Source organism: Lepisosteus oculatus, unplaced genomic scaffold (assembly GCF_040954835.1).
Source record: "Lepisosteus oculatus isolate fLepOcu1 unplaced genomic scaffold, fLepOcu1.hap2 HAP2_SCAFFOLD_62, whole genome shotgun sequence".
Lineage (NCBI taxonomy): Eukaryota > Metazoa > Chordata > Actinopteri > Semionotiformes > Lepisosteidae > Lepisosteus > Lepisosteus oculatus.
The window spans coordinates 952,474-979,000 of NW_027168171.1; the positions used below are offsets into that span (position 1 = coordinate 952,474).

Below are 26,527 nucleotides of genomic sequence, written 5' to 3' on the forward strand. Positions count from 1 at the left end.
TGTGCTCGTTCCCATATACCGTAAGCCCCGGGGTGCAGTGCTAAGATGACGTACAATACCGCTTGGGCACGTAACGGCGTTATATGCAAGTGCGGGACGTGAGGGTTTTCGTTTGTTCGTTTTGTTTTGCTCTGCTTTGCTTTGTTTTGCTTTCCATCGCGTTGGTAAGAGCGTAAATAAAAAGGCGATTCCTGCGTCTACCACTAATGTAAGAGCTATTTCAAGTGCGACGTGGTGCGGCTTTTCAAATGCTTGTGGGCATTTCTCTGTTGTTGATTCTTTTTTTGTGTGTAACAAAGTGGCATTTTCATGTCCGGACGGGGAGACTTTATCATTCCGACATGAAGCCACCCTTAAGTCCTCTGAGGCGTGTCTGTCTGCAAGGCTTGTATTTTGGAAATGTTTTTTTGAAACGGAGAACGACTTTGAAATAGGCTTCCGCCGGCGCCTCGCGATCCAGGTAAGATTGTATCAAAAACGCAGCCGCGGCGGGGCTTGCTGTAGTCGTGGCCGAGTGGTTAAGGCGATGGACTAGAAATCAATTGGGGTCTCCCCGCGCAGGTTCGAATCCTGCCGACTACGTTGTCCACCTCCTGTCGTTGTGTTCCGGCGCAAGCAAAGAAACGTGCCTCTTTGCTGTTCCTGGTGGTTTTAAAACGCCAAATCGCTTGTACCCGCTGCCTTGGAAATAAATTCTTCAGCGTCTGCGAATGGCATTTTGCAGCTGGAAGCAGATGTCGACGCTTTTTGCACAGAGCACCAAAAAAGCGTCTTTTTTGAAGGCCCAGGCACTGAGCATTGGTGGTTCAGTGGTCGAATTCTTGCCTGCCCCGCTGGAGGCTCGGGTTCGAGCCTCCAGCCAATGCAGTGGCTTTTGCAGCGAGCGGCTCCATCACTTGCATCCCCTTGCAACTCGCAACTGAAAACCCACTGAAGCTAAGCAGGTGTGAGCCAGGTCAGTACCCGGATGAGGGTGAGCTACAGGGAAAAACAAAGCTTCCAGCTGGAAGCGGTGTTAATGGTGCCGGTGGGGGGGCGCTCACCCTGAGGTCTGTGCGGGTCCTAATGCCTCAGTATAGTGACGGATATGCTGTGTTGTAAAAGGGCGCTGTCTTTTGGATGAGATGTAAAACCGAGGTCACAGCGCTCTGTGGTCATTAAAAATGACCACCAAAACCTTTGACAAAAGCTCTTGGTAATTGATGGTCTTCAATAATACTTCTCCTTTAGGTACATTTTAAATCAGCTGAAAAATGCTGTGAAATGGGGGGGCACTTCAGGCCAGTGTAGGATTTGGGTTACAAGAACCATGAAACTGCACGAGAAAGCCCGTACACTGAATTACACGGCTTTCTATTCAAAGGAGGGCAAAAGAAATTCCCTGAGTTTGATTTTTTGCAGCACAGAGAGGAGCACTGTCGTGAGGCCGGTTAGCTCAGTTGGTTAGAGCGTGGTGCTAATAACGCCTAATCGTACGGGCCAGGTCCTTTTCTCCTTTCTTACCAAAGCTGTTAGGTTCCTTTCCGTGGTGAGATGGGTTGTCATGCAACACTGCCACATAGTGCCGACAGACAAGAGTGTTGCGGGAGAAGAGAAAAGTGTTTGAAGATTTAAGAGTGTCTTAGGTGGAGCCAAAATCAAGTGTCACAAATGAAAGTGGTTGGATTTCCAATGTTTAATATGGTAAAAATAAGCGGAAGTTATTTGCCGGTCCGGCACAGTCTGCCATGCTTTTGTCATATACTGTAAAGTGGTGTCGAACTGGGTGTCGAACTGGAGCCTCACCATTTGCATATGTGAGGCTCCAGTTATACATCGAGTGTCACATTAAATGACAAAAATGAAGAGAGTTAAAGCAGCTGGAGAGGTTTTCTTACAACTTTTGAGCTGACACAGTTTTGGAAAATGTTTCCTTCACGCTGCACTGTACAATATAGGCAGCCAAGAGTCTCCAAAACAAAACAGAATTGACAGATAGGAGAAAATTCCCACTCGTCCTGAAGTTCCCAAAATCCAGCACTGAGCGTAAACAAAGTGTCTAAGTAGCGTGGGAATGCTAACACTAACCCTAGCTGGAGTTTGAGCAAACCAGCACTGAGCGTAAAAAGATGAGTCAAAGTAACGTCTAATCGGATTAGTTTCCTTAGAGCTGGTTCAGAGTTTGCTCAAGAGTTTACCTTTCACAGATGCGCAAAGAAGAATGTTGGGGGTGCACGCTTCAAGGCACCTTACAGCTGTAGAGACTGATTCGAGACGATTCATGGCGTGTGCTCGTTCCCATATACCGTACGCCCCGGGGTGCAGTGCTAGGATGACGTACAATACCGCTTGGGCACGTAACGGCGTTATATGCAAGTGCGGGACGTGAGGGTTTTCGTTTGTTCGTTTTGTTTTGCTCTGCTTTGCTTTGTTTTGCTTTCCATCGCGTTGGTAAGAGCGTAAATAAAAAGGCGATTCCTGCGTCTACCACTAAGGTAAGAGCTATTTCAAGTGCGGCGTGGTGTGGCTTTTCAAATGCTCAACAGGATGACTTCGCATGCACGCGTGCTTTCATGCAGTTGTGTGTGCAACCATGTCTGCTTACGTGCAAACGGGCGTGGTTTCATGTATGCAAAAAACTTTCCTGGGCTCTTCTGAAGCACATAAAATTATTTGGAGATATACATTTGTCTTGTTTTCCTCTTAGGCTCTAGAATTGATAACTTTTTTTTCATTTTTGGCATTTTTCATAATTTTCTAGAAAGTGGTTGCAAGCCCGATATCATGCAAAGAAACTTCAGGATTCGGGGATCAGTCAATGGATTTTCTTCAAAGTTGGATTTTTGCACTCTGTTGACCAAGAGATGTTGTTCTATAATGTTTTTTTTTTCAAATTTAAAAATATCATTTTTTCATGGAGCTTTGAAGGGGATGGATTCACCCTCCTTTAGCCAGGACAGAGCTCCAGGAGCCTGCGTAGGATTCTAGCTTTCTCCCCTTGCAGGCACCTGGCACAGAAGACAATATTTTTTTCCTTAAAATCTTTTTTTTTGTGTTCCTTGTTGTTCCAAACTTAATTTTAATCACTTTTAATTGGAGATTATATTAAAAATAGTGCAATAAATGACTAATTTCACAAAAATTAATGTAATATAAAACGGATGTTTTCAACTTTATTGTAGTGTTTTAGAAACTAATATGTCTTCAAAAATGGTTGTTTTTCACTCCTATGAATGAAAACTGTTGTTATATGATGTTTTTTTTTTTTCAAATTTTAAATGATCATTTTTTCATGGAGCTTTGAAGGGGATGGATTCACCCTCCTTTAGCCAGGACAGAGCTCCAGGAGCCTGGGTAGGATTCTAGCTTTCTCCCCTTGCAGGCACCTGGCACAGAAGACATCATTTTTTTCCTTAAAATCTTTTTTTTTTGTGTTCCTTGTTGCTCCAAACTTAATTCTATTCACTTTTAATTAGAGATTATATTAAAAATAGTGCAATAAATGACTAATTTCACTAAAAATACTAAAAGTAATATAAAACGGATGTTTTTAACTTTATTGTAGTGTTTTAGAAACTAATATGTCTTCAAAAATGGTTATTTTTCACTCCTAGGAATGAAAGCTGTTGTTATATGATGTTTATTTTCAAATTTTGAAAAAGCAAAGGATTCTAGCTTTCTCCCCTTGCAGGCATCGGACACAGAGAACCTCATGGTTTTCCTAAAAATCATTTTTTATGTTCCCTGGTGTTCCAAACTTAGTTTTAATCAATTTTAATTTGTTATGTTACAAACAGGGTAATAAAGTCTTAATTGGACTATAACTAATGTCATATTGTCTGCTACAAAACTGATATTTTCAGCTCTATTGTAGAGATTCTAGAATCAACTAATAAAGAATTGAAATAAAAAAAGGGCATAAGAAGACATTACCAACAACGACCACATGATGGAGATATTGTCTAGACATTACCAACAACGACCACAAGATGGAGATATTGTCTAGACATTACCAACAACGACCACAAGATGGAGATATTTTCCAAAGAGGCAAGAGGGGCAAAGCTGCGATAAGGTAAAATCATTTTTTGAAAGAGATTGTTGTCAGAATGCACATCCGTATCCCAAACAGAATCTCTAGTAAAATATGATCATTTGTGAAACAGGCAAATGAGTGTCAGCTACAATATGATTGCTACATATCTGCATTTGTTGGTATTTAAGGAGTAAGAGTGCAGGTTTAAACCTGCGATCCAGTGTGTTGAAGAATTTCACAACACTACCTCTAGCACATATGGAAATAAATCCTCATAATGATTATTGCCCTGGGCATGTACCAAAAAAGCAGTGAGCATATATATATATATCACTGGGTTGAAGCTAGAAACACAGAATAACTGCAAACACATCCTAAATACAGTGTTCCAGCACCTTTGACCTCATCCAGAACGTATCATTTCTTGAAAGGGATTGCTGTCCGAATGCACATCTGAATCCCAAACAGAATCTCTAGTAAAATACGATCATTTGTGAAACAGGCAAATGACTGTCTCAGGGGCCCATTTCTCATTGTCAGACACATGTATGCAATGCTTTCACTGTGCATTGAGCAATAGGGATCAAAAACACCGCAGGTAAGGTTAGAAGTCATGTTCTATGATCATTTCTTTCAGCATTAGGGACTAAATATACTAAACGTATGATGCTAAAATGTTATTTTTACATATATTAATGTAATAAATGATTGCTTATGCTTTATAAACAAATCTAATTATAATAAAAGCTTAAGTTTTGTATTTATCTTGTACCATAGAACATGATTTTCTTTGTATTTCAAGCCCACAAAGTGTCCAAATGATGCACCTTTGACCTCATCCAGAACGTATCATTTCTTGAAAGGGATTGCTGTCCGAATGCACATCTGAATCCCAAACAGAATCTCTAGTAAAATACGATCATTTGTGAAACAGGCAAATGACTGTCTCAGGGGCCCATTTCTCATTGTCAGACACATGTATGCAATGCTTTCACTGTGCATTGAGCAATAGGGATCAAAAACAGAATGGAAACAGACGAGGATGGGATTTGAACCCATGCGTGCAAAGCACAATGGATTAGCAATCCATCGCCTTAACCACTCGGCCACCTCGTTAACAAAACTGGGCTGTCCCAACTGGGTTGGCGCGCTCCAGATGATCTTTTTCTTTTTTTTCCCTCGTACTCGAGGGTCATTTTCCTGTTCCACATGCGATTTCAACATTTTCCTTGGGAGATGTCAAGCCAGCAAGCCACTGCTGTGGTTCAGTGGCCAGCGTGGAGTTCAGTGGCCCTGTTGTACACAGAAAGCACATTGAGCTCCTTGGACATGAAAAGTTCCAGATAAAAGCCATTTGTCATCCTTTCTCTTGGTGTCGATGTTGCTATTGTATGTAAAGGTGGCAACTTGCTCAGCGAGCAGGCGGAGCACACACCGAATGCAGATGTGTCTGAGTGGTGTGTCCAAGTGGCTGCAAAAGGACAGCACTCCCGGGGCGCTGTGGCTTAGTTGGTTAAAGCGCCTGTCTAGTAAACAGGAGGCCCTGGGTCTGAATCCCAGTGGATAACCGCCTACGGCTAGACTTAATTAAATGCAAGTATTCATTTCCTGTCTTTAACACGACTTGTTTTTCTTAAAATGGATGCAACTTGCAAAACATGAAATACAAACCTTGCTAATCAGCGCTAGCAGCTGGCAAAAAAAAAGAAGTCAGCAATGTTTTTTTTCTTTAACCTTAACCCTGCTAATGGAGAAGAGTTAAACGACCGAGTCTATGCAGCTTAAACGGTGCGCACGTCGGGTTCTTAGCTGAAAGGGTGGTAAATCACGCTCACCCCAGTCCTTAATCTTTTAAAGAGGATACAAAATTGAACCTAGTCGCCACATCACATACATCCTGTTCAATGATAAAAAGGTAACATCTATCCTCGCTCCAGAGTAAATCTCACGTTGAGGGCATATTTTTTTTCACTTTACCGTGAATCGGGCTCGGCTGCACAGAGGAGAGAGCAGAGCAATGAGGTCACGGGGACAGGGGAGTCACACGCTGGCTGTTTGAACACGCGGAAGATCACTGAGGGATCCACAGTATATGGACCCTCCGTGCGCAATCAGTCCGCACTCCGGACTCTGAAACCTGCCATCCGAGTTAAGATCTCGGCAGAACCTGAAGCGCAGTTCCTTCTTAAAACGTAATCTGGTGAGCATTTCTAGAATCGTACTTGTATAGATGCAGCCTTTAATGTGTTGCTAGGTTAAAATTGATGACTTCTTGTATTTCAGTAGGCAACTGCCCTCTTGATTTTGGATTTAATTTCTTTATTACAGTGGCGCTTTTATGAAGCCAAGGGACCAGGGAGCTGCCCCAGTACTGGGATGGCCAGTTCGAAATCATAGAAACTATTGTCAATTCCAGTCCCATGTCAGTGCGAGCAGGGATTTTGACATCTTGTTTTGCTATGTTCTGCACCAACAGGCAGGTGGCTCGGCCATTCCGTTCCAGTTTGGGGGTACAACAGACTGCTAGGTTCAGTCTGATAAACTGAGCTGATGGTTGGAAGAAAACCATCTCAGCGTCCATTCTCTGTCCCTTCTTTAGGACAAGGCGTACCGGAAACCCTGCTGTTGACGCAGGAACGATCAGGTCCGATTCGTTTACTACCTGGCAGGCCTGAGGAATCGTCTGACCTGACCGAATGTTCTCGGGGTCACCGCTTAGAGAGTGGGCATCTGGGTCCACCCGTTTCCACAGCACACTGTTTACTGTGTCCAGCTGGGCGCCCAGTCGAACCAATAGGTCTGCACCAATGCAGACCGAATGGGTCAGCTGAGGTGCTACCTGGAAGTAGTGAGCAAACTTCCTTTTTCCGATGGAGATGGAAGCTACACAGCTTCCTTTGCTCCAAATGGACCTATGAGGTGGGGGTGCCCACCACAGAACCTGTGACTGCGTCACCAGGGTCACCTGACAGCTTCGCGACAGGTCCTCGAACAGACCTTCACTGATTATGGACTTCTCAGAGCTGAGGCTAAGAATTACATCATCAACCTGCACTTCTGCCACCTGGACCCCCTCCCACCACCATGGGGTGGTAGTCCTGGTCCCCCTGAGGTACCAGGGTGCACAGAAAGGACTCCCATTCATTACCGGACAGGGAGATCCACTCTTCTTCAGGGATGAAAAGGGGGTGTGCTTTACCTGGCGGGTCAAGCAGCTGCTCGGGGCACTGCTCCTGTAGTTGGGAGACCGTGGGAGTGCTGGCCTGGGCAGGACTTCCCTGTAGTTTTGGAAAGCAAGAAGAGACATTTATTCTCGTCCAGAGGAACCAGGAGGAACCTCCAACTCAGCTATAGTGTTCAGTGGGCACTGTGTGATCACAGCATAACCACTGAATCCCCCTTTTTGCTGTGCAACAGGCTTAGGGTTTTTGACCTGAGCCCACAATTTTCCACGCTGGCAGTCCACCAGAGGCTCCAGCCTGTCAAGCAGGTCTTGGCCAATGAGTAGTGGCTCTCTTTTTAACCTAGAGATGTAAACAGGATGCACCATGTTCATTGGCCCGAACCTAAGTGCCACCCACACTCGGTGTGTGATCCTGGCATGATCCTGGGTATAGCTGGAAATATCTATCTTACACGGTTCTACCTTAAGTCTGATGCCTTTTCCTTTCGCTACTCGTTTGAGCTCGCTGAGTAGATCGGCTGACATCAAACTAATTTCAGCCCCAGTGTCAATCAGTGCTTCTCTATCTAAGACGTTTTCAAGAAAAACCTTGATATAAATACGCCTTGCTTTGCCTTTCTGGCTGAGATTCCCTAAGAATTGTTGGAAGCCTGCCTTTTCTTTGACTTCAGGGGCGGGGTCAGCGCCCAACTCAGAGTCACAGCCTTCTTCCAGGCAGGAACCCTCCCACCCAATCAGATAGACTGAGGGAGGGGCTTGGGACGGATCCCCGCCTCCTCCAGTGAGAAGGGGCGTGGTCCCCCTAAGCTCATTCACACTTCTGGCATTCGGTGCGGAAGGTTTACCCTGTCCTGATCTCTCAGGCAGGGCTTGTTCAAGCCTGGCCAGGCGGGCTGCAGTCGACTCCCTTCGTCCAGTCTTATGATAGACTCTGCCTGAGCCCTTGCCTTCCCCGTAGCGCTCACGGCGGCTCTGACGCTTAGTGCGGTCCTGCCTGCCTATTTTGTGCCGGGGCTTAGTGAGCTCAGGAACCTCAGCTGCCTCGAGCTGAGGCGAGTCGTCAACCCTGCTGGCTTTAGTGGCGAACACGGCCGTTTTAGCAGGTTTTCGCTCTGAGGAAGCAGAGACTTCAGCTCCCCAGGCTTTTTGAGCCAACCTTCTAATGTCAGTCATTTTCATCGCTGTGTGTGCATCACAATCATTTTCCTGACTGAGGGATGCAGATTAGCAATGAATAAACCTTTGAAATTCACGTTCTCTTCGCAACCCTCTTCATTCCGCCCTGCAAAATAAGTGCGCCTAAGCCTCTGATAATAGTCGCGAGGGGCTTCAGCTTTTTCGTGCTTAATATGGTGCACAGCAGCCACGGCAGCTATGGGATCGATAAAAGCCGAAAATTCTCCGATCATTGCCTGACACAGCTCCTCAAAGCTATTACAGACTTCCGGTCCTTGTCTAGACATCCACTCGTGGATCGCTCGGCTGGTAGTTTTCCTTACTTACATAGCCTTTTCCTGTTCGGACGCTTCGGGCATAAACTGCAAAGTATATCTCAGCTCATCGATGTAGGTCTCCACATTATTCCCTGACACTGACGGGTCAAACCTTTCTACATCTTTGGCTAACTGCCTCAGGGAGTGGAGGTTAATTTTTACGGTTTCTCCGCGGGCAGGGAGACGGCCGTGATCAGGAGCAGGGGGTCTATGCCTGAACTGACTCGCCCTTGCGTTTCGCGCAGGACTCGGCGATCTCCCCCATGCCGATCCGACCACAGACCCTGGCCGGGAGAAACCTCCTCCCGGCGCGCTGGGTGAGCGCTCCGGGCTGCTAGGTGGGCTGGCATGCAAGTGGGATCTAGTCTATTTTGCTTCCAGTACGGCAGCATCTGACTCCTTTTGCCTTTCCTGGCTGAGCTCATTTAAACTCTCAATTTCTTTTTCTTTTTCTTTCGAGCTCCCTTCCAGGTCTCTCCTAGCTACCTCAGCCGCAGTTTCTCTAGCAGACAAGTCATCTAATTTACCTAAAACTTCCCTGAGTCAGTCTTCACTTTCCTCATTTTTCACTCTCTTTTCTCTGATTATATCCAACAACTCGACTCGCTCCACCTTATATCTTTCTAGCGTTCCCTGAAGCTTTTGAAACTTTGTCAGCTCGGACAAAGACAGTTCCAGCTGTTTAGCTAGATTTAAGGTGAAACTCGATAGGACCAGAACTGCGTTCACAGACACTCCTGTGTTAAGCTGGTTCGCTACCTTAGCTACTAAATCTACTTGCAGCTTCTCAATATCATCAAAGTTCAACTTTTCGATACCACTCCAGTAACCAGGATTGTCGTCGCTAGAAATAGTACTTATAAGCGACTCCACTTCAGACATTTTAGCAGCCATTGTCATTACGTCAGAGAAACTTTAAGAGTATTACTTTTTTTTTTCTTTTTCCAAAATACAGTATGGAATCTAGACACCCGAGCAGATGGATTTCCAATCAGCACACGTTACACTAAACGCTAGAAAACAGGGGGATTTCTTTACGCAGTTATCAGCACACCCGGTATTCGCGTATAGAAGCCGCGGTGCTGTGCTGAACTTCAGTTATTCTGTGCGACTGATTCTCATTTCATTCTAAACTCACCCACCCAGGGACGCCATTAAATGTAATGGTTTGATGGGTTTACTGAGACAATTATTAATTGTAGCAGTAATCACAAGGTTGTTCGTTGGGGCTTTTAGAAAATCAATCGTCAGAACAACTAACAACGCACACACAGGGGTTCAATACACTAGATACATTTATTAATATAAATTGTGCACCAAACATATACTAGTCTGCCTGGATACGAGTGGCAGACCTTACTGTGAGGGTTATCAATATACAAGGTATATAATCCCGAAGAGATGCAAACACAAAGAGATACACAACAGAGAATATATGTCAATATATATCGTTCGGTTACCAAATCGCTAATCAGTGTTATTACCCACTGTTACTCTAAACTCGGAAGTAAATACATTACTCATGAATTAAATTGATAACAACTTGTGTTGAGGTACAATTAAATTCTCGAGACGCAATGTAGAACATGGGGTTAACTTATCCACTGTGTATGGATTTGGAATTTCCCGGCACGAACACCAAACCAGCTGACAGGCTCTGTTGCAGCCTCTGTTCCAGCGGTTGTCCAATGGGCGTTGTCCCGGCGTCCTCTGGCTACCGGCCAACCAGTCAAGGTGCAGCTCGGAGTAGGACGGGCGGAGGAATCTGACTGCGGCGCGCAGGGCAGTCGTTGCTCCGAGGGGATCTACCAGCAGTCCGGCTGGCTGGTAGAAAGTCTCTATGCACAGAGTGTGACCGCGAGTCCTCACAAGTCACTCTTGTGCCTGGGAAGAAGCTGGTTCGTTCCCGGTCCAGCACTGCTTCTGAATAAGCTATTCAGGTTGTCGACGAGGGTCCAACTGTAGGGTCCAACTGTCCAACACAAACACAATCTGTGGCGTTTAGCGTGACAGTCTTGCAGGCATCGTGCTGTCTCACTGCAATACTATACCGCTGGAGGAAACAGTCCATCTGGCCTGAAACTCATTTGAACGTCTAGCTACAGCAACTAACAATATCATGATTTATTCAGGATGTGTGGAATCACCACGTCCCGGAGACAGCTTCCGAAATCGTGAGCATTCTCTGGTGGTGTCCTGCAGGGCACCTGTGGGCGTGCGTTGGTGGTATAGTGGTGAGCATACCTGCCTTCCAAGCAGTTAACCCGGGTTCGATTCCCGGCCAACGCAGTGGCGATTGGTTTCAAATGCTGTCATGAGCCTTGGATTGTGACTAGCAAAGCGCAGCCTTTTGAAAAACGGAATGCAAAACAGAATTGAAGGAGAATCTTACAGGGGATTCTGAGCGGTGTCTGCATACACGCAGTCCGATACGGGTGCTGAAAGCTTGAGCTACTCTCAATGTCATGCTGCCTTTCCCCGGAGTAAATCTGTTACATTGAAAGAATGCTTCTGGCAGGTTCAAAAAGGGACCCTTGTTAATTGGAGAAATCAATGATTTCGAATGAATTCTGTATGCGTTAAAAGACAGCTATACACAGAAAACATGCAGGACACTGCTCATGATGTTTCCCGAGCCGAAACACAGTGCGTTTTTCCAAGCCATCTGACAAAGCCCGCCCACTGAAAACTGCAGCAGATCGTGTAAAGACGTTCAACTTTGTAACTACTGCACGCACAGGAAGCAGAATAAATTCCTCTTTTCCGGTTTTATTTATGCGAACCATAAATAAACCAAATAAACCAAGTTGCAAGAGGCCCGCACCCACAGCACAAATTGCGCAGCCTAGGCCACCTCCTCGCCCTGCACGCCACCGCCTCCTGCTGGGCCCACTCTTTCGCACACTCACACGCCACACTAACACTCAAAAGTGTGGGCAAAACAAGAAAACGAGCGCACCGTTTCCTACACATCTGCAGTCACCGTTGCGCATTCGCAGCATGTCCCGGGATGCAATTCGGCCTCATTTGCATAACTCCAGACCGGCAGATCGCCACGCAAGCTCGCGACGTGCGCCTGCCACACACCGAACAAACCTTTTCAGCAATTTCCAAAAAACGGGCCTGCTCGCCTGCCCACAAGGCTCCATCTCTTACCTGCTCTCCAGAGCCTGCTGCCTTCTGTGCTTTTCTCTCGGCACCGCTGCAGCGCACACAACTCCTGCAGCGGGAGGGGGGGAGAAAGTTCCCGCGCTCCGCCGCAGGGAAGGCTCGCTCCGTGCGCACACGTCCTTTCGATGCCAGTCCAACAAGTGCTCCGCATTAGCTGCGTCGGGGCTCCGGGGTGTCGCACCTCACCTCACCTCACCTCGCACTGCCCCCTCCTTGAATGTCTGCCGCTGGGCATGCCCCACTCTCCTCCGCCTTATCTTATCGCGTGTGAGCACCGACAATGGCCACAATGCCGGGGAATGGCACCTGTAAATTAATTCTCTTCTCTTGCAGCCTGAGATCATGTCCTTCTTTTGGCTCCCTCCAGTTCTGATAAAAAATCTCACTCTTAGATTTGTTAATTTTTGCGGATGAAGCCAAAGAGAAACGATCACAGCACTGCAGAGCTCTGCTAATTGAGGCATTGTCAGAGAGGAGCAGGGTCATCCATGTATAGAGATGTCTTTACCTCTCCTCCCCCACTTCCAGGCACTGGTATCCCATTAATGGCCTGATCCTGGCGCAAGGCACAGGCTAAGGGCTCCATAGCCAAAACGAATAACAAGGGGGATAATGGGCAGGCCTGCCTCACCTCTGAACAGACTTCAAAGGGGTGTGATCTATTGCCATTAACCATTACTCTGCTGTTGCTACCTGTGTACAGCAGGTTAATCCACTTTCTCATGATGGGGCAAAAATTCATGTGCTCAAGTACCAATGTTAAGTACTGCCGGTTTAGGCGGTCAAAGGCCTTTTCTAGGTCTACACCTAAAATGCACAGAGGGAGGGAGCGATCCTCTGAGTACAGACAGACATCCCTCAACAAGGCCAGGTTGTCGCTCATCAGGCGTCCTGCTATCCCACAAGTCTGTTCTTTCCCTACCAGTGAGGCCACTACATTTTGTAGGCGCAGGAAAAGGGCTTTGGACAGGATCTTAGTGTCCACGCCTAACAGGCTGAGGGGTCTCCAGTTCTTTATGTCATTCTTTGCTCCTTTCTTAAACAAGAGAGAGATAGTGCCTTCTCTTAAGGAGTCAGGCAGCAATTCTGTCTTATAGCTTCCCTCGAATAGGAGCAGTAGCGGATCCTGAAGCAGATCCCAAAAGGTGCAATAAAATTCTTTAGGGAGCCCGTCAGCACCCGGAGTTTTCCTCTTCTGTAAGCTCTCCATAGCCTGTCTCAGCTCTTCTATTGTCAAATCCCTCTCAAGTACTTCCCTATCTTCTTCACTCAAAACGTTTTCTAGCTTTGAGGTAAAAAAATGAATTTCTTCATCCTTTACCTCTGTAGAGCTGTACAGTCTTGAGTAGAAGGCCTTGGTGCAGGAGAGGATAGCACTCGGCTCTGTTCTCTCTCGTCCCTCCTCATCAACTACACTTTCCATGACAGACTTGGAGCCTACCACTTTCCTGAAAAAGAAGCGAGTACACTTCTCATTTTCTTCCAAGAACTGCACTCTGCTTCTTAACAGCACTCCTCGACTACTTTCTTCGGCTATGCTCCGGATGTCCTTTTTTAAAAGGGTGATATCCTCGAGCACAGCGAAGCCACTGTGCAGCATCATGTAGAGACGCTGCAGCTGCCTCTGTTTCCTGGCTAGCACTCCTCTCCGTCTGGCAGCAGCCTTCCTTCCCTCAGCCATGAAAAAGGCCTTTGTCCTCATCTTCACCTCCTCCCACCACTCTCCTACTGAGCGGGATACTACCCCCTCGTTCTCTAGCAGCTTAGTGTTGAGTTTCCAGATGCCTGGGCCAAAGACAGTCCCGCCCTTGAGTTCCACTCTACACCCTAAAGCCTGATGATCTGAGAAGAAGACAGGCTGAAGAGTGACCCCAACAACTTTCACTCTCTCTGAGACAAAGCAATAGTCAATTCTGGAGCTGCTATTCCTCCCTGACCATGTATATCCTGCTGTTGTGGGATATATGCTCTAAGATACAATTAAAATCCCCTCCCACTATCACGTCTGTGCTACTTAACAATAGGGGAGAGAGTGCCTTGAGTAGCTCCACCCTTCCTCCCACGTCAGTAGGACAATACACATTGATTAGCCGCAGGTTAACGGTCCCCCATTCCACATCCACACACAGCAACCTGCCATCTATGACCCTCTGAATACTTTTCAATTTGAAAGCCCATCCTTTGAAAAGAATGGCCACGGCAGAGGCTCTGTTGTTATTGTCCCCTGACCAAACAGAAGGCCCTTTATCCCACCTATCTTCAAAGCTTTTATACCTCTCTTGATAGGCTAAAGCACACTCCTGCAACATCAACACATCTCCCTCTCTCTGCTGGAGGTAATCAAAGACACACTGGCATTTAACTCTGTCATTGATACCTCTGGTGTTAAGAGAAATTATGTTTAGAGCCATATTACATAAGAAAGTGGAACCAGTCTTTACAAAACACATTTCTCTTCGGTCTCACCTGTTACCTTCCTCTTTTTCTTTTTCTTCTTACCAATTTCCTGCCAGCCATCCTCTGAATGAGCCTTCATCAGGGTGGCAGCAGTAAAAGCATTCACGGAGTCCATTTCAAGGAAGGGGGTAGAGGGAGGGGTGGAGGGGTTCCAGCTGTCCCCATCGCCATGCTCTCCTTCCTCCTCGCTCGGGGAGAAAACAGAGTCATTTTTCCTTTTCCTCAAGTCCAGCTCCTGGGAGCACTGAGGGGAAAGGGGTGCAGCCGATGCACCAGTCTCCTCTTCCCCCTCACCCACCAGCTGCTGCAGATCCTCCGTGATGGACTGGATGGAGGAGAGGAGGGCATCTGTAGCACTTGCAGAGTCTGAGAAAAGCAGCTCCGCTGAATCCTGGGTATCCTCGCTGGACCCGCTCCACCGGGGGGCCCCACACTGGCCCTCGTTCTGAGGAGCAGGAGTGGGGGAGGGGTCCTCGCTGTTCTCGGGGGTTTTCAAACCCTCGTGCTTGTCTGGTGCAGTCTGCGGTTGTGGGAGCGTAGTGGATATCTCTTCCACCGGACCCGGAGCCACAGCAGGACTGATCCTGGCTGGAGGCTGAGAGTCTTTGTCCAACAAGGGTTCTTTGTTTGACTTGTTGTTTGCTTTGGCTTTTCGGGCCGGTTTGGCTGAAACAAGCACTGCCTCATCCTTTCTCATTTTGAGTTTATTGGCGTAGGCGTGAGGGCAGTTCTTAAAAACGTGTCCTTCCGAGCCACATAAATTGCACTTTGGCAGCATTGAACAGTCAGAGGCTAAATGTCCCTGTTTGCCACAGGTCTTGCAGCATTTCACAGTGCAGGACGATGCCAGGTGTCCCACAGCACCACAGCGCCGACACACCTTTGGTTGTCCCACATAAAAAACATAGCCATTGCAGGCGCCCAGCCGGATTGTAGAGGGCAGTGCCTTAAGCCTCCATTTACATTGTCAGGTAGCAAGCGAACCTCGAATTTCCTTGCTCCTGTTTTTATACCGTCAACATCTCTAACCTCAGTTCCATGGTGGACGGTGCAGTACTGGTTAAGCCAGGTGTGAATGTCCTCCGTCTTTGCCAGTTCCGAGAACATAACAACATGCACCGGTTTCCTCTCTCTCTGTGTCAGAGGCTGCAAGTTGATCTTTCTCAAGGGTAGGAACTTTCCCTCTTTTTGCCTCAAACACATCCACACATTGTTCAAGCAGAGGATAGGTAGCAAAAACAACCTCAAATGCTTTCTGACCTGGGAGAGCGAAGATGAAATCCAAGTGCCGAGGTTCAAAGCCAAGTTCCTTCTGCAACACTTTTCTGCTGAACTGCATACGATGAAGAGGTCATCCAAAAGCTCAAAACGCACAGCATTCTTGCGGGATCCAAAAGTTGCCATTTCGTGAACTGCAAAACAAAAACTGCTTCCACAAAACAAGAAAACAATCCAACTACTCCACCTACAGGCTGATCAAAGTATCCCCTGCGGCCGGACACTTCCCGCCCCCCGAAGAAAAGAGCACCAATCAGACGGCTGGAGACCGAGGACTCGCAGAGCAGACGGCCACAATCGCCATAACAAGAGCGATTGCAAGCGTTTTTGTTTTCTATCTTTGACCAGCCCAGCTGCTCCCTACCCGAAGGCAGGGAAGCACAAAAATTGCATGGAACTTATTCATGCTCCTCAACACAGAAAACTTTAGTAAAAAGCAAAAGATTTGTACGAGATGAAGAGAAATCAGAATGCGTGGCTGCACAGCTGCAGGAGCCCAGGCCACCTTCAAGGCCTCTGCCCTGCCGGTCGTGGTTGGCAATGCACCTGGCCTTACAAACGAGCCAGTGGGGCCCGTTCAGCTCCGGGCTCATCGCCTGTGGCTCTCGGCTTGCGGGCGAGCCCAATCCGTGCGATAACTCGGAAAACACCCGGCCACACTGTAACGGAAACGACGCACTCTGGGAAGCCGCTATGCAAGGCGAAGTCCCAAGATACCATGCGGCCAGACACTTCCCGCCCCCCAAAGAAAAGAGCGCCAATCAGACGGGCGGAGACCAAGGACTCGCAGAGCAGACGGCCACAATCGCCATAACAAGAGCGATTGTGAGCGTTTTTGTTTTCTCTCTTTGACCAGCCCAGCTGTGCCACACCCGAAGGCAGGGAAGCACAAAAATTGCATGGAACTCATTCATGCTCCTCTCCACGGAAATCTTTAGTAAAAGGCGAAAGATTTGTATGACATGAAGAGAAACCAGAGTGCATGGCTGCACAGCTTCAAGAGCCCAGGCCGCCATAGTCAGCCAGATTCAAACCTGCACAGGGAGACGCCAATGGACTTCTAGTCCATCACCTTAACCACTCGGCCACAACTACAGCAAGCCCCGCCACCGGTGCGTTCTTTCTACAATCTTACCTGGATCGCGAGGCGCCGGCGGAAGCCTATTTCAAAGTCGTTCTCCGTTTCAAAAAAACATTTCCAAAATACAAGCCTTGCAGACAGACACGCCTCAGAGGACTTAAGAGTGGCTTCATGTCGGAATGATAAAGTCTCCCCGTCCGGACATGAAAATGCCACTTTGTTACACACAAAAAAATAAATCAACAACAGAGAAATGCCCACAAGCATTTGAAAAGCCGCACCACGCCGCACTTGAAATAGCTCTTACATTAGTGGTAGACACAGGAATCGCCTTTTTATTTACGCTCTTACCAACGCGATGGAAAGCAAAACAAAGCAAAGCAGAGCAAAACAAAACGAACAAACGAAAACCCTCACGTCCCGCACTTGCATAAAACGCCGTTACGTGCCCAAGCGGTATTGTACGTAATCCTAGCACTGCACCCCGGGGCGTACGGTATATGGGAACGAGCACACGCCACGAATCGTCTCGAATCACTCCCTACAGCTATAAGGCGCCTTGAAGCGTGCACCCCCAACATTCTTCTTTGCGCATCTGTGAAAGGTAAACTCTTGAGCAAACTCTGAACCAGCTCTAAGGAAACTAATCCGACTAGACGTTACTTTGACTCATCTTTTTACGCTCATTGCTGGATTGCTCAAACTTTCTACCATGAATCGAACCCGGGTCAACTGCTTGGAAGGCAGCTATGCTCACCACTATTTATTCTGCTTCCTGTGCGTGCAGTAGTTACAAAGTTGAACGTCTTTACACGACCTGCTGCAGTTTTCAGTGGGCGGGCTTTGTCAGATGGCTTGGAAAAACGCACTGTGTTTCGGCTCGGGAAACATCATGAGCAGTGTCCTGCATGTTTTCTGTGTATAGCTGTCTTTTAACGCATACAGAATTCATTTGAAATCATTGATTTCTCCAATTAACAAGGGTCCCTTTTTGAACCTGCCAGAAGCATTCTTTCAACGTAACAGATTTACTCCGGGGAAAGGCAGCATGACATTGAGAGTAGCTCAAGCTTTCAGCACCCGTATCGGACTGCGTGTATGCAAACACCGCTCAGAATCCCCTGTAAGATCCTCCTTCAATTCCGTTTTACAGTGCTTTAGCTCTTTCAAAAGGCTTCGCTTTGCTAGTCACAATCCAAGGCTCATGACAGCATTTGAAACCAATCGCCACTGCGTTGGCCGGGAATCGAACCCGGGTCAACTGCTTGGAAGGCAGCTATGCTCACCACTATACCACCAACGCACGCCCACAGGTGCCCTGCAGGACACCACCAGAGAATGCTCACGATTTCGGAAGCTGTCTCCGGGACGTGCCGATTCCACACATCCTGAATAAATCATGATATTGTTAGTTGCTGTAGCTAGACGTTCAAATGAGTTTCATGGCCAGATGGACTGTTTCCTCCAGCGGTATAGTATTGCAGTGAGACAGCACGATGCCTGCAAGACTATGTCACGCTAAACGCCACAGATTGTGTTTGTGTTGGACAGTTGGACCCTACAGTTGGACCCTCGTCGACAACCTGAATAGCTTATTCAGAAGCAGTGCTGGACCGGGAACGAACCAGCTTCTTCCCAGGCACAAGAGTGACTTGTGAGGACTCGCGGTCACACTCTGTGCATAGAAACTTTCTACCAGCCAGCCGGACTGCTGGTAGATCCCCTCGGAGCAACGACTGCCCTGCGCGCCGCAATCAGATTCCTCCGCCCGTCCTACTCCGAGCTGCACCTTGACTGGTTGGCCGGTAGCCAGATGACGCCGGGACAACGCCCATTGGACAACCGCTGGAACAAATGCTGCAACAGAGCCTGTCAGCTGGTTTGGTGTTCGTGCCGGGAAATTCCAAATCCATACATAGTGGATAAGTAAACCCCATGTTCTACATTGCGTCTCGAGAATTCAATTGTACCTCAACACAAGTTGTTATCAATTTAATTCATGAGTAATGTATTTACTTCCGAGTTTAGAGTAACAGTGGGTAATAACACTGATTAGCGATTTGGTAACCGAACGATATATATTGACATATATTCTCTGTTGTGTATCTCTTTGTGTTTGCATCTCTTCTGGATTATATACCTTGTATATTGATAACCCTCACAGTAAGGTCTGCCACTCGTATCCAGGCAGACTAGTATATGTTTGGTGCACAATTTATATTAATAAATGTATCTAGTGTATTGAACCCCTGTGTGTGCGTTGTTAGTTGTTCTGACGATTGATTTTCTAAAAGCCCCAACAAACAACCTTGTGATTACTGCTACAATTAATAATTGTCTCAGTAAACCCATCAAACCATTACATTTAATGGCGTCCCTGGGTGGGCGAGTTTAGAATGAAATGAGAATCAGTCGCACAGAATAACTGATGTTGCTGTGAGTTCAAGTTCAGCACAGCACCGCGGCTTCTATACGCGAATACCGGGTGTGCTGATAACTGCATAAAGAAATCCCCTTGTTTTCTTGCGTTTAGTGTAACGTGTGCTGATTGGAAATCCATCTGCTCGGGTGTCTAGATTCCATACTGTATTTTGGAAAAAGAAAAAAAAAGTAATACTCTTAAAGTTTCTGTGACGTAATGACAATGGCTGCTAAAATGTCTGAAGTGGATTCGCTTATAAGTACTATTTCTAGCGACGACAATCCTGGTTACTGGAGTGGTATCGAAAAGTTGAACTTTGATGATATTGAGAAGCTGCAAGTAGATTTAGTAGCTAAGGTAGCGAACCAGCTTAACACAGGAGTGTCTGTGAACGCAGTTCTGGTCCTATCGAGTTTCACCTTAAATCTAGCTAAACAGCTGGAACTGTCTTTGTCCGAGCTGACAAAGTTTCAAAAGCTTCAGGGAACGCTAGAAAGATATAAGGCGGAGCGAGTCGAGTTGTTGGATATAATCAGAGAAAAGAGAGTGAAAAATGAGGAAAGTGAAGACTGACTCAGGGAAGTTTTAGGTAAATTAGATGACTTGTCTGCTAGAGAAACTGCGGCTGAGGTAGCTAGGAGAGACCTGGAAGCGAGCTCGAAAGAAAAAGAAAAAGAAATTGAGAGTTTAAATGAGCTCAGCCAGGAAAGGCAAAAGGAGTCAGATGCTGCCGTACTGGAAGCAAAATAGACTAGATCCCACTTGCATGCCAGCCCACCTAGCAGCCCGGAGCGCTCACCCAGCGTGCCGGGAGGAGGTTTCTCCCGGCCAGGGTCTGTGGTCGGATCGGCATGGGGGAGATCGCCGAGTCCTGCGCGAAACGCAAGGGCGAGTCAATTCAGGCATAGACCCCCTGCTCCTGATCACGGCCGTCTCCCTGCCCGCGGAGAAACCGTAAAAATTAACCTCCACTCCCTGAGGCAGTTAGCCAAAGATGTAGAAAGGTTTGACCCGTCAGTATCAGGGAATAATGTGGAGACCTACATCGATGAGCTGAGATATACTTTGCAGTTTATGCCCGAAGCGTCCGAACAGGAAAAGGCTATGTAAGTAAGGAAAACTACCAGCCGAGCGGTCCACGAGTGGATGTCTAGACAAGGACCGGAGGTCTGTAATAGGTTTGAGGAGCTGTGTCAGGCAATGATCGGAGAATTTTCGGCTTTTATCGATCCCATAGCTGCCGTGGCTGCTGTGCACCATATTAAGCACGAAAAAGCTGAAGCCCCTCGCGACTATTATCAGAGGCTTAGGCGCACTTATTTTGCAGGGCGGAATGAAGAGGGTTGCGAAGAGAACGTGAATTTCAAAGGTTTATTCATTGCTAATCTGCATCCCTCAGTCAGGAAAATGATTGTGATGCACACACAGCGATGAAAATGGCTGACATTAGAAGGTTGGCTCAAAAAGCCTGGGGAGCTGAAGTCTCTGCTTCCTCAGAGTGAAAACCTGCTAAAACGGCCGTGTTCGCCACTAAAGCCAGCAGGGTTGACGACTCGACTCAGCTCGAGGCAGCTGAGGTTCCTGAGCTCGCTAAGCCCCGGCGCAAAATAGGCAGGCAGGACCGCACTAAGCGTCAGAGCCGCCGTGAGCGCTACGGGGAAGGCAAGGGCTCAGGCAGAGTCTATCATAAGACTGGACGAAGGGAGTCGACTGCAGCCCGCCTGGCCAGGCTTGAACAAGCCCTGCCTGAGAGATCAGGACAGGGTAAACCTTCCGCACCGAATGCCAGAAGTGTGAATGAGCTTAGGGGGACCACGCCCCTTCACCTCTGATTGGGTGGGAGGGTTCCTGCCTGGAAGAAGGCTGTGACTCTGAGTTGGGCGCTGACCCCGCCCCTGAAGTCAAAGAAAAGGCAGGCTTCCTACAATTCTTAGGGAATCTCAGCCAGAAAGGCAAAGCAAGGCGTATTTATATCAAGGTTTCTCTTGAAAACGTCTTAGATAGAGAAGCACTGATTGACACTGGGGCTGAAATTAGTTTGATGTCAGCCGATCTACTCAGCGAGCTCAAACGAGTAGCGAAAGGAAAAGGCATCAGACTTAAGGTAGAACCGTGTAAGATAGATATTTCCAGCTATACCCAGGATCATGCCAGGATCACACACCGAGTGTGGGTGGCACTTAGGTTCGGGCCAATAAACGTGGTGCATCCTGTTTACATCTCTAGGTTAAAAACAGAGCCACTACTCATTGGCCAAGACCTGCTTGACAGGCTGGAGCCTCTGGTGGACTGCCAGCGTGGAAAATTGTGGGCTCAGGTCAAAAACCCTAAGCCTGTTGCACAGCAAAATGGGGGATTCAGTGGTTATGCTGTGATCACACAGTGCCCACTGAACACTATAGCTGAGTTGGAGGTTCCTCTTGGTTCCTCTGGACGAGAATAAATGTCTCTTCTTGCTTTCCAAAACTACAGGGAAGTCCTGCCCAGGCCAGCACTCCCACGGTCTCCCAACTACAGGAGCAGTGCTCCGAGCAGCTGCTTGACCCGCCAGGTAAAGCACACCCCCTTTTCATCCCTGAAGAAGAGTGGATCTCCCTGTCCGGTAATGAATGGGAGTCCTTTCTGTGCACCCTGGTACCTCAGGGGGTCCAGGACTACCACCCCATGGTGGTGGGAGGGGGTCCAGGTGGCAGAAGTGCAGGTTGATGATGTAATTCTTAGCCTCAGCTCTGAGAAGTCCATAATCAGTGAAGGTCTGTTCGAGGACCTGTCGCGAAGCTGTCAGGTGACCCTGGTGACGCAGTCACAGGTTCTGTGGTGGGCACCCCCACCTCATAGGTCCATTTGGAGCAAAGGAAGCTGTGTAGCTTCCATCTCCATCGGAAAAAGGAAGTTTGCTCACTACTTCCAGGTAGCACCTCAGCTGACCCATTCGGTCTGCATTGGTGCAGACCTATTGGTTCGACTGGGCGCCCAGCTGGACACAGTAAACAGTGTGCTGTGGAAACGGGTGGACCCAGATGCCCACTCTCTAAGCGGTGACCCCGAGAACATTCGGTCAGGTCAGACGATTCCTCAGGCCTGCCAGGTAGTAAACGAATCGGACCTGATCGTTCCTGCGTCAACAGCAGGGTTTCCGGTACGCCTTGTCCTAAAGAAGGGACAGAGAATGGACGCTGAGATGGTTTTCTTCCAACCATCAGCTCAGTTTATCAGACTGAACCTAGCAGTCTGTTGTACCCCCAGACTGGAACGGAATGGCCGAGCCACCTGCCTGTTGGTGCAGAACATAGCAAAACAAGATGTCAAAATCCCTGCTCGCACTGACATGGGACTGGAATTGACAATAGTTTCTATGATTTCGAACTGGCCATCCCAGTACTGGGGCAGCTCCCTGGTCCCTTGGCTTCATAAAAGCGCCCGTGTAATAAAGAAATTAAATCCAAAATCAAGAGGGCAGTTGCCTACTGAAATACAAGAAGTCATCAATTTTAACCTAGCAACACATTAAAGGCTGCATCTATACAAGTACGATTCTAGAAATGCTCACCAGATTACGTTTTAAGAAGGAACTGCGCTTCAGGTTCTGCCGAGATCTTAACTCGGATGGCAGGATTCAGAGTCCGGAGTGCGGACTGATTGCGCACGGAGGGTCCATATACTGTGGATGCCTCAGTGATCTTCCGCGTGTTCAAACAGCCAGCGTGTGACTCCCCTGTCCCCGTGACCTCATTGCTCTGCTCTCTCCTCTGTGCAGCCGAGCCCGATTCACGGTAAAGTGAAAAAAAATATGCCCTCAATGTGAGATTTACTCTGGAGCGAGGATAGATGTTACCTTTTTATCATTGAACAGGATGTATGTGATGTGGCGACTAGGTTCAATTTTGTATCCTCTTTAAAAGATTAAGGACTGGGGTGAGCGTGATTTACCACCCTTTCAGCTAAGAACCCGACGTGCGCACCGTTTAAGCTGCATAGACTCGGTCTTTTAACTCTTCTCCATTAGCAGGGTTAAGGTTAAAGAAAAAAAACATTGCTGACTTCTTTTTTTTTTGCCAGTTGCTAGCGCTGATTAGCAAGGTTTGTATTTCATGTTTTGCAAGTTGCATCCATTTTAAGAAAAACAAGTTGTGTTAAAGACAGGAAATGAATACTTGCATTTAATTAAGTCTAGCCGTAGGCGGTTATCCACTGGGATTCAGACCCAGGGCCTCCTGTTTACTAGAACAGGAAAATGACCCTCGAGTACGAGGGAAAAAAAAGAAAAAGATCATCTGGAGCGCGCCAACCCAGTTGGGACAGCCCAGTTTTGTTAACGAGGTGGCCGAGTGGTTAAGGCGATGGATTGCTAATCCATTGTGCTTTGCACGCATGGGTTCAAATCCCATCCTTGTTGGTTTCCATGTCTGTTTCCATTCTGTTTTTGATCCCTATTGCTCAATGCACAGTGAAAGCATTGCATACATGTGTCTGACAATGAGAAATGGGCCCCTGAGACAGTCATTTGCCTGTTTCACAAATGATCGTATTTTACTAGAGATTCTGTTTGGGATTCAGATGTGCATTCGGACAGCAATCCCTTTCAAGAAATGATACGTTCTGGATGAGGTCAAAGGTGCATCATTTGGACACTTTGTGGGCTTGAAATACAAAGAAAATCATGTTCTATGGTACAAGATAAATACAAAACTTAAGCTTTTATTATAATTAGATTTGTTTATAAAGCATAAGCAATCATTTATTACATTAATATATGTAAAAATAACATTTTAGCATCATACGTTTAGTATATTTAGTCCCTAATGCTGAAAGAAATGATCATAGAACATGACTTCTAACCTTACCTGCGGTGTTTTTGATCCCTATTGCTCAATGCACAGTGAAAGCATTGCATACATGTGTCTGACAATGAGAAATGGGCCCCTGAGACAGTCATTTGCCTGTTTCACAAATGATCGTATTTTACTAGAGATTCTGTTTGGGATTCAGATGTGCATTCGGACAGCAATCCCTTTCAAGAAATGATACGTTCTGGATGAGGTCAAAGGTGCTGGAACACTGTATTTAGGATGTGTTTGCAGTTATTCTGTGTTTCTAGCTTCAACCCAGTGATATATATATATATATGCTCACTGATTTTTTGGTACATGCCCAGGGCAATAATCATTATGAGGATTTATTTCCATATGTGCTAGAGGTAGTGTTGTGAAATTCTTCAACACACGGGATCGCAGGTTTAAACCTGCACTCTTACTCCTTAAATACCAACAAATGCAGATATGTAGCAATCATATTGTAGCTGACACTCATTTGCCTGTTTCACAAATGATCATATTTTACTAGAGATTCTGTTTGGGATACGGATGTGCATTCTGACAACAATCTCTTTCAAAAAATGATTTTACCTTATCGCAGCTTTGCCCCTCTTGCCTCTTTGGAAAATATCTCCATCTTGTGGTCGTTGTTGGTAATGTCTAGACAATATCTCCATCTTGTGGTCGTTGTTGGTAATGTCTAGACAATATCTCCATCATGTGGTCGTTGTTGGTAATGTCTTCTTATGCCCTTTTTTTATTTCAATTCTTTATTAGTTGATTCTAGAATCTCTACAATAGAGCTGAAAATATCAGTTTTGTAGCAGACAATATGACATTAGTTATAGTCCAATTAAGACTTTATTACCCTGTTTGTAACATAACAAATTAAAATTGATTAAAACTAAGTTTGGAACACCAGGGAACATAAAAAATGATTTTTAGGAAAACCATGAGGTTCTCTGTGTCCGATGCCTGCAAGGGGAGAAAGCTAGAATCCTTTGCTTTTTCAAAATTTGAAAATAAACATCATATAACAACAGCTTTCATTCCTAGGAGTGAAAAATAACCATTTTTGAAGACATATTAGTTTCTAAAACACTACAATAAAGTTAAAAACATCCGTTTTATATTACTTTTAGTATTTTTAGTGAAATTAGTCATTTATTGCACTATTTTTAATATAATCTCTAATTAAAAGTGAATAGAATTAAGTTTGGAGCAACAAGCAACACAAAAAAAAAAAGATTTTAAGGAAAAAAATGATGTCTTCTGTGCCAGGTGCCTGCAAGGGGAGAAAGCTAGAATCCTACCCAGGCTCCTGGAGCTCTGTCCTGGCTAAAGGAGGGTGAATCCATCCCCTTCAAAGCTCCATGAAAAAATGATCATTTAAAATTTGAAAAAAAAAAACATCATATAACAACAGTTTTCATTCATAGGAGTGAAAAACAACCATTTTTGAAGACATATTAGTTTCTAAAACACTACAATAAAGTTGAAAACATCCGTTTTATATTACATTAATTTTTGTGAAATTAGTCATTTATTGCACTATTGTTAATAAAATCTCTAATTAAAAGTGATTAAAATTAAGTTTGGAACAACAAGGAACACAAAAAAAAAGATTTTAAGGAAAAAAATATTGTCTTCTGTGCCAGGTGCCTGCAAGGGGAGAAAGCTAGAATCCTACCCAGGCTCCTGGAGCTCTGTCCTAGCTAAAGGAGGGTGAATCCATCCCATTCAAAGCTCCATGAAAAAATGATATTTTTAAATTTGAAAAAAAAAACATTATAGAACAACATCTCTTGGTCCACAGAGTGCAAAAATCCAACTTTGAAGAAAATCCATTGACTGATCCCCGAATCCTGAAGTTTCTTCGCATGATATCGGGCTTGCAACCACTTTCTGGAAAATGATGAAAAATGCCAAAAATGAAAAAAAAGTTATCAATTCTAGAGCCTAAGAGGAAAATAAGACAAATGTATATCTCCAAATAATTTTATGTGCTTCAGAAGAGCCCAGGAAAGTTTTTTGCATACATGAAACCACGCCCGTTTGCACGTAAGCAGACATGGTTGCACACACGACTGCATGAAAGCACGCGTGCATGCAAAATCATCCTGTTAAGCATTTGAAAAGCCGCACCACGGCGCACTTGAAATAGCTCTTACATTAGTGGTCGACACAGGAATCGCCTTTTTATTTACGCTCTTACCAACGCGATGGAAAGCAAAACAAAGCAAAGCAGAGCAAAACAAAACGAACAAACGCAAAACCCTCACGTCCCGCACTTGCATATAACGCCGTTACGTGCCCAAGCGGTATTGTACGTCATCCTAGCACTGCACCCCGGGGCGTACGGTATATGGGAATGACACACGCCACGAATCGTCTGAAATCACTCCCTACAGCTGTAAGGCGCCTTGAAGCGTGCACCCCCAACATTCTTCTTTGCGCATCTGTGAAAGGTAAACTCTTGAGCAAACTCTGAACCAGCTCTAAGGAAACTAATCCGATTAGACGTTACTTTGACTCATCCTTTAACAGTTTTCAGTCTCTGTCTTTAAACACCTTGCTCAGTCACATTCAAGCCACAAGTACTCTTCTCGGAT

General features: G+C 46.3%; 7 non-coding genes across 7 annotated transcripts; 3 read left to right on the forward strand and 4 right to left on the reverse strand.

Moving 5' to 3' along the window:
• Positions 1 to 500: 500 nt before the first annotated feature.
• On the forward strand, positions 501 to 582 carry trnas-aga (transfer RNA serine (anticodon AGA)). The gene has a single exon. It is a non-coding gene; the product is annotated as a tRNA-Ser (tRNA).
• A 4,467-nt stretch (positions 583 to 5,049) lies between these two features.
• Positions 5,050 to 5,131, reverse strand: trnas-gcu (transfer RNA serine (anticodon GCU)). The gene has a single exon. It is a non-coding gene; the product is annotated as a tRNA-Ser (tRNA).
• A 5,778-nt stretch (positions 5,132 to 10,909) lies between these two features.
• Positions 10,910 to 10,981, forward strand: trnag-ucc (transfer RNA glycine (anticodon UCC)). Its single transcript has one exon. It is a non-coding gene; the product is annotated as a tRNA-Gly (tRNA).
• Positions 10,982 to 15,953: 4,972 nt separating this feature from the next.
• Positions 15,954 to 16,072, reverse strand: LOC138232062 (U5 spliceosomal RNA). The gene has a single exon (XR_011187021.1). It is a non-coding gene; the product is annotated as a U5 spliceosomal RNA (small nuclear RNA).
• Positions 16,073 to 16,466: 394 nt separating this feature from the next.
• Positions 16,467 to 16,580, reverse strand: LOC138232044 (U5 spliceosomal RNA). The gene has a single exon (XR_011187003.1). It is a non-coding gene; the product is annotated as a U5 spliceosomal RNA (small nuclear RNA).
• A 1,330-nt stretch (positions 16,581 to 17,910) lies between these two features.
• trnag-ucc (transfer RNA glycine (anticodon UCC)) lies at positions 17,911 to 17,982 on the reverse strand. The gene has a single exon. It is a non-coding gene; the product is annotated as a tRNA-Gly (tRNA).
• Positions 17,983 to 23,415: 5,433 nt separating this feature from the next.
• On the forward strand, positions 23,416 to 23,497 carry trnas-gcu (transfer RNA serine (anticodon GCU)). Its single transcript has one exon. It is a non-coding gene; the product is annotated as a tRNA-Ser (tRNA).
• The last annotated feature ends 3,030 nt before the right edge of the window (positions 23,498 to 26,527 follow it).